A 12,797-nucleotide genomic window follows, 5' to 3' on the forward strand; every position below is an offset into this window, starting at 1 on the left:
TTTTCCAAAGAATATATATGTATTTTTTTAAGCCCCTTGACTTTTTGTATAATTTTTGATAATATAGAATATTAATACCTGTTCAATTTCTAATGAAGATAAAAAAATAATGCCTGAATATAAGATAATATAATATAAATATATAAAATAATATAATATATATATATATATATAAGATATAAATATGGTAAACACTGCTGCTCATACCTAAGTCTATTATTATAGGGGCTTTCGTTTCGAAAATATTTTAATAATAGCCTACTGAATATAGTAAGGTTGTCACTTGTAATGCCAATTCTACAAAACTGAACAAATCTGGTAAAGTAAGCTGGCCTAATGGAGTTTGTGGAGATAGGACAAGTAAAGGATGATATGCTGTAGTTTGTGTAAGGTCAGATAAGATGAGCAGTTGGTTTTGAACTTTGTGTTTGAAGGCAAATTTATCTCGCACAATAGTCCAGACCTCATTAGAGCTGAAAACATTTAGCTTGTTTACTGCAAACTAATGATGCCTATTCTGTATGGTTACTCATTAGAAAGGCAGTTCAAACACTGTAAATACACAAAGAAAAGCTTGACAGTTCCCAAAGAATAAACGTTTTGTAACTATGAGTCAGTAAACCCCCCTTTTTTCTTTCTTGCCTTCCTTTTTTTGTAAAATGCCTGCTTATTATTACTCAAGGAAAAATTAAATGCAAACAAAAACAAAAGAAATCTAGTCTGTTGTAGTTACATTTTTATTATTATACACCACATAATAATAATAATTTATAAAATATAATTAAAATATATAAAAATACATATTTAAAAAATATAAAAATATTTATTAGTGTTTGTCAACACGTTACATTCCCACAATGTTCTTTAAAAAATATAAAGCAAATATAAATTGAACCAAAAACCAGGCTCTGCACATATCCATGAAATATCAGGAAGGATACTTCATATTCACATTTGATGGTGAAATCGTGGTTAATAATTCCCAGACAGTGTTAATAATTCCCACACTTTTGAACTATTAACATGAACTATAATTATCACTGCTAAATGTAACTAAAGGCATGAGGATACTAAAAAATTATAAACATTTAAAATTATTTTTTGTTAAGCTGCGTTAAAACGATGCATATTGTGAAAAGTCCCACAACTTAAAATGACATGAACTGTTTATCTCACCATCTTTTCTGAATTTTTAGCTTGTCTCCTTCCAACCAACAGGTGGCAGAATTGAAGTGGAGATGAAGTCAGCTTGGGAGCAGGTATTCTCTGATGGACTGTTAATTATAGCGTTTTCATTTATTTGGTTGTGAATACATAGTTAGGGTACCTCAAAATAGCAACCAAGCTTATTAAAATTTCACTCATATTCAGCTGAAAAGAAAACATTTATTTCTATTTTTCCAGTGTATATTTGCAATAACATCTTCAAAGGCCTGAGCACACATGAAGTAAGGGCACTGATGGCACTCTGAGCACATTGGGAAGCTGAAGAATTGATCCCCAGTCATTATAACCGATTTCAAATGGTGCTAGATGACAGAAGAGACTCTAAGCACCAGAGGAAATCAGTCATCCTTTGGTGGGGAGAGATGGGGGCAGGAACAGCCAGAGAGGGAGAAAGGGCTTCAGAGAACACAGTCTCTCTTTACTAGCACTCTCAGGCATAGTTAAGGGTTCAAATGAGGGAATGAGAAAAACAAATGCCCAACACAGTTCCTATAAAGAAAGATAAGTAGGCAAATCCAAACACAAACTCTTTCATGATGTACTCATACAATAAATAGCCTAGGTCTCTGTAAGCAAAGTAGTTATTAAATCAGTCCTATATTCTAAAATGTGTTTAATGCAAAGTGATCCCTGCTTGTTTCCCCACAAGGAAACACTATGCTATTTACCTTTATCCATGCACAATAAAAGCCCCGATTATCCTTGAACCTCATTTTGAAGAATTCAATTAACATTGCATGTTTTCTAGATTAAGTTTCTCAAGTTATTTGGTTGTATTTTGAGAAATTAGAAATTAGTTTTGAATTAAAGTTAGTTTAAGGTCCTACGGCATTTCATCATACCAGTGTTATTGTGAACTAAAACTAGAAAAAAACAAAAAATATAAATATTAAATTAAGCTTTAATTAGAACAAATGACTAAAAATTAGAAGTGTTGCCTTGGTGACTAACTGAAATAAATTAAGCTGAATTACTAAAACTGGAAAAGGTAAACAAATATAAATATATATATATATAACTAGAAAATACAACTCAAAAATACATATAAAAACCTAATAAAACAAACTAAGAACTAGAAAAACTAATTCAAATTAATAATAAATACTAAAATTGTACATAAATACTCAAATTTCTCATTGCTGTCACACATTTAGAAATTCATACACTGTTATAATGCAAGATATTGCATCATATTCCTTTTGTTCCTACTTCCATGTTCTGCATCATTCAGAGACATTGCATCATGTAAACGTAAGATATCATCTCAAGATAATCAAGCCTTACAGAAACATCCAAAACAACATTTAACACTGACGTTCACCTACTTCAACTTAAGCTCAGTTTAAGTCATTACAACTCATTTTTGTTATATTAAATGAACTTGAAGTTAAATGAAGTTGAAACAGGATTTTCCTTGTGGGACTGGGCTGGCTTGTTCATACCGCATTCATTTGACTTCCAGCATTTCAAGCGCTTGAGGCAAACCATGAGCTCTATCTGGTTCTCTTGGGATTCAACAGATGCACTTCCCTCACTTCTCTTGAAAAGCCACTCCACCCACTAAAGATTCCTTGTCCTTTTTTGTTATTTTTTGACTTCCCTTGGGATCGTCCATGGCTGCGAAATGTGATCCAGTGGCAATTCCCTCCCCAGGAACACTGATTTCAAATGGTGCTAGACACTGGTAGAACACATCTAAACCACCATGTGAAACCAGCATCCGGAGGAAGCGTCCAGGATTGCGAACAATCCCATCAGAAGTCCCTGTGTCACTGGCTGAGCTGATGATTAACGTAACAGGAAGAGCAAAAGGTTGAAACAGCAGTGGGCATGCTTTAACAGGAAGTGACTGTCAAAACAAATGTCATGGTCATGGTCACTATGGCGTTGTGGTTTTGAATGGTGACGTCCAATGGTTTTCTCCACTGATACCAAGCTCTACTTGTTGATCAGTTGGATAAGATTGTGACCGCATCTTATTGCATAACACACACAGTGTGGTTTGATGTATGGTGTGTTTGTGTGTAAATAGACCCTTGATTGGCCAGAAAGAATCCCTGCATCCGTTTTGTCCGTGGGAGGATGACGTCAACCCTTTTTCAAAGGAGAACTGCTGGGAGATGGAAATTATGAGTCACTGGTAGATCTCTAAACAATGTCATCATTCAAAGTTGCCGTCAAACACGAACAGGATTGGTCACTCACCTGCGGCCGGGCCAATGAAGGTCCTTGAAGTTATCTCGCACACTTACCACCAACACAGCACTGACGTGATCTCAGGCCCACTCGGAAATGAATGCGTTTAGTTGTGGTGCGCTGTCTTAACTGCCGTGAAAAAGTGTGAAAATGTACCACACCTTCATCGCTGCTCCTCTTTTTATACCTCTCAGCCTATGGCTGATCGCGCTGATGTCATTGCTAGTCACCCTACCATCCATTAAATCATTGTCTCCATCTGTATGAGGAAATGTTATTATTTATATACTATGATAATATTACAATTTTTAATTGTAATGACAAACTTTTTTTTAAATATCATCTTTCTGTTCCCTAGAAGAAAGTACATTTTAGGTTTGGACAACATGAGGATGAGAAAATGATGATGTATTATTCATTCTAGGTGAACTGTTGTCTTAAAACCTTAGGGTTAACAGCTATATTTAGGCTAAGAAATATGTTGTTGACTGTTTGTGCTGGAGGCATGTCTGTTATTTCCTTCTATTTCTCACCAAGAATAATTAAGATGGCTTGTAGAAATATGCTGTACACTACTGTCATTCTTACTTTCTTTTTCCAGCCTGCATAACGTCTCCTCTGAATGCTAAGAAGCCCACACATATTTGGCGTACCGTGTGTAATTACACACCTTATTATCGGTTTCTCGCACCCTGGAACCCACATGAGGTGCCTGATTTAATGGCTTAAGTCATTCAGCATGGATAAGAGAAGAAAAATGCAGCCTTGATTTTCACACAAAGTGACAGTTAACCGTCTTCTGTTAACCGACACTAGCTTTGGTGTTTCTGATTTGTCAGTTTAATTGGATAGAAAATATCATCTTGTATAACATACACTATTCAAAATAGCACAACACTAGCAGCCTGCAAAGCTTATTAAAGGTCCTGTAAGCAATTCAGACTTTTTTTCTACAGCTAGATATTACTGAAATGGCTGTCCTGAGAAATCACAACTGTCTCTATAGCACTATGGCACATAACAATGTGACTATGGTTCATTGAGGTCAGCCAGTTAGAAAACTTTGAGATGCCTCTTTGTAAACCACAACTAGTGGCATGAGTTTGGAACAGGAGAGTGGCTGATGGAGCAGGCATTTCTGAAGTTTATTTGGAAAAAACGATTACCTCTGCAAATCCATTTAGTGCCACTAGAGGTGAAAAAAATGCTTACACAGCTTTTAAAGATTTGGGTTTTTTTCCTGAACGAGAGAAGAAAAATAATAAGTCATAGGCCCAGAAATCTTCAGATTTATTTTTTACCTTTTTTGTACTGATTTAGGGGAATATCTGCAAAATTCTGGGGAATGGATATGGTACATGATAAACATAGTAAAATTATTAAATCATTATCACAATCACACACACACACATATATAATTTTTTCTTATGTTATAATAAAGTTATGTTATAATAATATCCTAAATTATTACTTGATAAAATGTTTCTTTAGTAAAACAGAAATAGCACAAAATACTATATATATTTTGTTTTAGTACAGTAAAACATTATTTTGGAGGTAATTTGATGACTTCAAACTTCAAAATATAGCATCTTTTTCTCTCACATAGTACAAAATAGTCTTTGCATGAACCTTGCATGAAAAAATTATATGTATCATATTCAGGGGTCAAAATATTTGAATACTTCTGGTCTAAATAACAGACATCACAATTCTATGGAAATTGCATTCTGTGGATAGAGACTACATGTGAACCTGGTAATAAACCCATCCGTAAACACTAGTCTTATCAGTTATGTCGATTCTAATCACTGATAGTGAAACTTACCAGATCCAATTAGAAAACCAGGTGCTGTAGATTTCTCTGCAGTTCTGAAAGCAAACAGAAGAGGGCAGTGTTTCAGTACATCTCATCCAGACACAACACCCAGCAAAAACAGGGCAGAGCTGAAGGGACTCCTGCCAATTCAGTGAATACACAAACACACATGCGAGTCCTGCTCTCTGGTGTGTGTGAAAAGCCCACCATGGAGGCGTTGTTCTTTACACCCTGTCACTCCACTTCCTTCTCTATTCAGTCCCAGGAAGTGGCATGCAGAAGACAGAAACTCGCTCTTGCACACACACATACACAGAAACCCACAAAAATGAATGGACTGCATGATTGCCCATCGCTACCAGTGATGACATCACCCCCTCCCGTCCCGTTGCCTCCTCTGCCTGATTTTAAAAAGAGAATGACAAGGGCTCCTATTTATGTAACAACCTGCTATGAGCACGCTCTCTGTTATTCGCTCAATATGTTTCTCTCTGTTATTGATGTATTTTTTTACTAGCCAAGGGCTGCCGCCAAAAAGGACAGCTAAATGTTTTCATCTCTGCGAATGCGGGTGGGTGAACAGAAACACCTATCCTCTTTGGTGGCTTGGCTGGAGTGAGCTCTGTAATGACGTGGCCCACACGTGAGTGTTTCTCACTGCTGGATCTGTTAGAGAGGCGGTGTGATGCTTCATTATAGTGATTAGTCTGCGAGAAGCGAAAATGTGATATTTTAACCTCATCTGACCTTTTAACACTAATAAACCTCTTCTCATTTTTGGGAAATGGAGCAGTTTTCTAATCTTTACCTTGACAAAAAGAAAATAAAAAAGATTGCATGTGTGTTGTTTTGTATCATATTTATGGTATGAGCTTGCATTCGAGGAAGAAGAAACACCTCAATTTTATTTATAGGTCCAAATTGAGCTAAAATATGCAATTTAGTACAGTTATTTATGACCAAAACGTAAGATGAAATTTTGATAGCTTGAAAGGCAAAACAATTCGATTTTTTTATAACAGTATGGCAGACTAACATTAAATGCATATAAATAAGTTATCACTCTATATCTCTATATTTAAATGTTTAATTTTATGATTAAATCTCTGTAGTTTTGATTATATATATATATATATATATATATATATATATATATATCTTATCTTATTGTTACAAATATATATAAATACATATAAATATACACACACACACAAACATACATAATGGTTGAAACAAACATTATTTACATTCTTAATACACATTCCTTATCTTATTGTTCCTAGTCTTTATCACTGCATGTTATTTTAAATAATCTTTTTAAGATCTTTAATCAAAATAATTTTCAGAGCACGTCATCAATCTCTTATTTTTCAACCACAAGCTGCATTCTTATATCCAACATCATCTTTTCCCAGTCTAATCAATTCCTGATGGATAAGTGCCGCCCAACATTTTTTTCCCATTTCACTGACAAATACATCAGATAATAAGTTATTGGTTTTAAAAATTAATTTTGTTGCTTTAAATTATTACATTATGATGACTTTAATAAAACCAGTTAATTAATTTTTTTAGGTCATCTGACATATCTAACAGTATATTATCCATAAAAGAGACTGTGGTTTGAGAACTACAGGCCAGTGTGGGGGGAAAAAAAACATTCAGAAACAGCAAGCACTTCAGAATGTGCGTCAAAGCAGGTCATAGAGCATCACGAGAATCTGCCCACTGCTGTACAAAGCCTTTTTTTCATTTATAAATGTATATTGCATACACTCACACACATACATCGGTTCTTTCTCCATCAAACATTTTAAACCCAACAGTGCGTTCTGCCCTACGGGATAGTGACTCATCACATTTACACCTCGATTAGTCCCACACACACTCTTTCCCAGCATAAATAAGTGCTTCAGCAGACACTCTGCTGCCACAACACCATTCGATACTTGTATAATTTGTCCTCATTATCACAAACTCTTCCCACTCTTTCACAGGGCAAGTAATTTGGCTTGTTTAAAATAAGTCTGTGCTGGTCGTGATGTGGGGTTATGAGAGACAGAGAGAGAAAGATGATGGAGGGATGTATGGATGTTTTATCTGATGGGTCAGAAGTGAATCATAGGAGGCAGGTGTGTTTTATTTTAATCCTGTCAACTATGACACAGGTACACAAGCACAGTTATGACTCGCATTTACACAAGTGCACATGACCTTTAAATGATCCCAGAGCAGTAACTCATTCTTGTAAATGGGTCCTCAAGTGTAAATTAAACAAAACAGTGTGTATGTGTGTACATATATATATATATATATATATATATATATATATATACATACAAAAACCTTTATTTTGTGTGCGATATATATATATAATATAATCATTTGATATAGCACAAATAATAATATATTATATATATATTTATATATATATATATATATATATATTATCATTATATACATATATATATATATATATATATATATATATATATAATATGCACAGACACACACACTTTAACTATTTGACTTTCTCTCAAACAGTTATTTGTGCCAGTGGTTCTTAAATGACATGCTCAACCAGCATATATGTACATACTTTGGTTGTAGATAAATAGGGTCAAAACAGTTACCTTCATCCTGATTATTTATAGACATTAAGGGGGGTGCTGACCCGACACCATTATTGACTAAACAAGGAAAATTTTATGCATTTTGGTTGTTCGTTTCCATGACAACCGTGTTTTGGAGGCCTGAAATTGCTAACTTTTGAAAACAGGTTTCAAAGTTCGTGTTTGAAGTCAATACTGTTATCATGTCCGTGTAAACTACAAATACGCAAATTTGTGAAACCTGTGATGTTGTATGTATATGCATTAGGTGTGCGTGACCACACACTGCAGTTGCCCATCTAAAGCCCTGCAGAGAGACACACATGAGTGCAGCCGGATTCTCTCTGTAAAGACTCTGAGATGAAAAGAATGGCATGAGACAGTGCAGTTTTAACACTGCTGTGTGTCTAAGAGTGGGAAGTTAATGCAGATCAGTCAATAGAGTTCAGTGTCATGTTAATATGGCTTAGCATGCTCTCCTGAGTTCATGCATGGGGCATGGAGAATGATGGCTATAATGGCAGCAGGTCACACACTCATTCTCTCTCTCTTCCTTGAGAAAATGATAAGAAGTACACAACTACACATCTAACAAAAAATCAAGGCTGAAAAGTGGTGCTACCGTGTGAGTTTTATTAAAACCACACAATGCAATAATGCTGCACCACACAGCAAATTAAAAAATAATTTTATATGTATGTATGTGTGTGTGTGTGTGTGTGTATATATATATATATATATATATATATATATATATATATATATATATATATATATATATCTCACACACAACTGGGTCATAACATCAGGGAAAACTTATTTTTTGCATTTTTGTTATGCAATAGATTTCTTTCAAAATATTAGATTTTAATTTATTTCTAAGTCATTAAACAAAAATATATGTGACAGTTTATAATTACTATTTCGTTAATTTTACACCATTTTTAATATAAAATTATTTCAAAGTCATAAAACTCTATTTCCTGTTTAAATTTGGCTTTGAATCACAGATGCTTTCAGAGTTTTGGACTCACCTGTATATATTCTTGCAGAATTAGTATTTGTGTGTAAAAACATAAGCAAGTATGCGCCCACACACAGCTATACATAACGCAACACATTGCTTTCATAATAACCAAAGTATGTTTTTCCCTCTTAGTCTCCTGGCATTATCCTCAGCCAATTTGGGAGTGCTTCAGCCCAAAGCATGCTCTTGGTGCGCGAGTTCTCCGGAATTCTCTGACATTTCGTGGGGAATTTCAGACATCTGGCTGTTCCTTTTGATCTATTTACAGGAAGAGGCTGAACTTTGGCCCGCTTGTGCACGAGCAGTGTGACATAGCCACAGGAGAATGTTCCTTTCTGGGCAAAAACAGATAAACAACCTTAACAACCTTATCAGAAGAGTGGGCCAAATTTAGAGCCTGAGTAAATAGACTAGGAAAACAGAGCAGAAAGACAGAAAAATAAGGCAGGGAGAATGAGGATAAGCGAGAGTTTCCAGGAACCATATTTGAAAGGACAAGTAGGTACAGTATATCCACTCATACCTGTCTATGTTCCTTTTTGCAGTAACAAACAAACACGTAGTCTGGATCGGAAGGCTTTAGCGATTTGCGGTATGACGTGAGAGGAAGTGATGCTAACCTGAGTCACGTTAAACACAAGGACCCTTTTTATTACAACTCGCAATACTGTGCTTGCTTGTTTTTGGTATACCACTTCAGTTGAACCTATGTATAGCAACACCTGACAAATAAGTGATTCTACCAAGTGGATTTTGACGAAGGAGGAAGAAAATTATAGTGACCTGCGAATACAAATTCCCAGGACGTCCTGAACTAAATGAGCTGTTCTGAGAGGCGCTCCTGGGAAACTCGGCCTGCGCTCATCTGGAATGGCCTTGCCAACAGAAACACCGCTGCGCAAATCAGTAATTTTACATTTCCTCACTGCAGTGTGTGGCTTATTACGCATGTCCGCTCTCTGATAACCTCTAAACTGTCATTACCTGCTCTCGCACACAGCACACTCACTCTGATGCAGCGTTTACCAGACGGTTTTATTCTAAATGATTTCTCTGTGAAGAAACCTGGAATTAAAAGACTAGTTTACCCAAAAATTAAAACTGTCAAACCTGTATGGCTTACTTTCTTCAACACAAAAGGAGATGCTAAGAACAATGTTCACACTGCTCCCTTCTGTACTGTGAAAACAAGTGGGTATATTTGTTTTTGCATATATTTTAGAGCTGTGAATCGATTTTGGTGATCAATCAGAACTAATCATGTTACGTGCGATGAATCATGATTAATCTCATAATACTTGCTCTGCATGTCAGTGTGTGAATAGAACCCTACTCACAAAAAAATGGGGAGAAACATTAGCATAGCCTCTGGAAGAGAAAAGGGTGCTGAAACAGTTCACATTAATCACAGAAATGAATGCATTCATCTCCGCAGTCCTTTTAAATATGAAATGTATAATCAATGACATGCTGCATTGGCGGTTTTTAAAAGTATGAACCAGGGGATATATGATACCCCCCGAGGAGGCAAGGAAGGCAGAGCCTCATCAAAAAGTTTAATGAGGAAAAAAAAAATTCATGATACAAAAAAAAACAATGCAAATATGACAAGATATTACTTAAAGCATATAAATCACTAATGTTTCTAAAGTAAAACTGTCCAGCAGTGACACTAGCAGGAGTCCAAGTGTCTCTTGCTACCCCTGAGCCCATTGAGTTTTAACAGACCCCTTAAAGCTTGCGATGCAATGATCAGCTATGATTGGTTCTTGCAATAAATCCTGCTTTTGTGTTAGACCATAATAGTAAAAGACTTACAAAACATATGAACTACTTATTTGGTGTTTTGGGTGCTTTTTTATAAATTTTGGAACTTAACAGCATTCGTTATAGGAGCAGCATGAACATTTTGCTAAACATGTAATTTGTTTTTTAATGGAAGAATGTTTCAAATTCATGTCAGTTTTTATTTTTGGGTAAATTAACCCCTCTACATACCTTGCTAAGGGGCACAGCGGTGATGTCTGACTCCTTTCGGGATTAAACCAGCAACCTTCCAATTACCAGTCCTAAGTTTCAACCACCACACCCTAGGAAGGGGGTTGAGGGGCTGCGAATAACCACAAACTCAACACAGTGTGTAAAGATCATCACATTTATATTTAAACCAACACCGTCTTCCGAGAAATGACACATTCCTGCCTGTGAGGGAATAGCTTCTTGGAAGTCTCATAGGCCTTTATATTACTGTACTGTATGCATAATTGAATAAGTACCATGAGTCTTAACTGACTCACGTCTAGCCGACGGCTACGGCTCACGTAACTCGGCACTCCCCCCCACAATCTTTAGGGATGTCTGCTACCCCCCCCCACACCGCCCCGAGTTTACAGTGCACATTTGTTCTTCATTTCACTGCACTTGCGCTGAAGCGTACTTCCTGTGACTCACGCAGCAAACAAGCCTTAAATCAGATCATCTGTCAGAGGGTCCATCTCAGCGGCGATTAACAGCAAAGGAAAAAAATAAATCTGCCGCAGTTGCCTGTGTGTTGTTCACAGTCTTTGCTTTGAAGGCTTGTCAGCGGCACGGGGTCAGCCTTCCAGCTAACCACAGGGGCGAGTCATAAAGCAGAGATCTCTTAACAGAGGGCCCGGGGCCAAGGCTGCTTCCCAAAACTGAAGTGCTGGAGAAAAAAATAGAAATGCATTACAGTAAACGTGACTCTTTTTCCCAGAAACCTAGTGTGGGGCCCTGGTGATGTTACAGTTCAGCGCACACAACAGAAACGCTCTACTGGGAGTTGCATTGTGTGAAGTGAGATGAACTCTCAGTCAGGCTAATTATTGTGTGTGGGTAAAAACCCCAAACAAATCAATGTCTGCTTATATATTTAACAGCTAATAATACAAGTTTTCACACTTGAGTCCTCTTTAAATGAAAAGCTCAGAACCCCAGTGGACCAAAAGTGAATTGAGTGAAGAATCAAGTTTTCTTTGCATTCAAACTATACTTGGCCTTTAAAGTGGGGTCGGATCTTATTATAGTCGATTTTATTATTTCTGATTTCAGTTAAGGAAACAAATATATGGCAGATATGGATAGATAGGTGGATACATGGATACTGTTGGTGGATTGCCAAGACACACTTTTAATGATGGCTTGAGAAAGCATTGTTTTTTGTTTTTGTTTTTTTTTTTATCTTTAAGTTGGAGGATGGATAATTGATGGATATGTAGATAATGGATTGATATATAGATGGAAAAATATATGGTTGGATGGATCATATATAGAGGAGGGGTAGACGGGTGGATGGATGAATGGATGAATATGTAGATGGATTGATATATGGATGGACGGATATAGTTGGATGGATATATAGATGAAGGATAGACAGGTGAATGGATGATAATGGATGGATAGATAGATACTGTAGCTAAATGGATAGACAGCTATATGCATGGAATATAGATACTACAGAAAGATAGATGGATGGATACACAGATATTGTAGACGGATGTATAGATAGATGGACAAACAGATTGATTACATTCCAACTATAGAAACTTGTATTTAATTTTAGATTTTTCTTCATATTTAATAAATTAACTTGTCAACCAGGGTGGAAAGACATTTAATTTCCCTGTTAAAATTGCAATTCAGTAAATTCAAGCTCCAAATGAACTTCATATGGGGTATGTATGATTAATACTGAGAACTGAATCCCAATAATACACCTCATCAGTTGTAAACTCTCATTGCTGAGTGCTTGAAACCTTAAAACAGCTCTGACATGATTATGGTATTTTTGTCAATTAGGTTACCACCTACCTCATGTTACATTACGGCCGCCTGATAACATCCCATGCAAGGATAAATCTAAATCTGCCAAGGATACACACTATCAGAGACATGC

General features: G+C 36.1%; 1 long non-coding RNA gene across 3 annotated transcripts in view; it reads right to left on the reverse strand.

The window, feature by feature from the left end:
- Positions 1–4,958: 4,958 nt before the first annotated feature.
- Positions 4,959–12,797, reverse strand: part of LOC109057892 — a 52,931-nt gene continuing 45,092 nt past the window's right edge. For all 3 annotated transcript variants that reach the window (XR_006154514.1, XR_006154512.1, XR_006154513.1), the window contains one exon: positions 4,959–5,295. This is a non-coding gene — a long non-coding RNA (uncharacterized LOC109057892). The remainder of the gene's footprint in view (positions 5,296–12,797) is intronic.

This window comes from Cyprinus carpio, chromosome B4 (assembly GCF_018340385.1).
Source record: "Cyprinus carpio isolate SPL01 chromosome B4, ASM1834038v1, whole genome shotgun sequence".
Classification (NCBI taxonomy): Eukaryota; Metazoa; Chordata; class Actinopteri; order Cypriniformes; family Cyprinidae; genus Cyprinus; species Cyprinus carpio.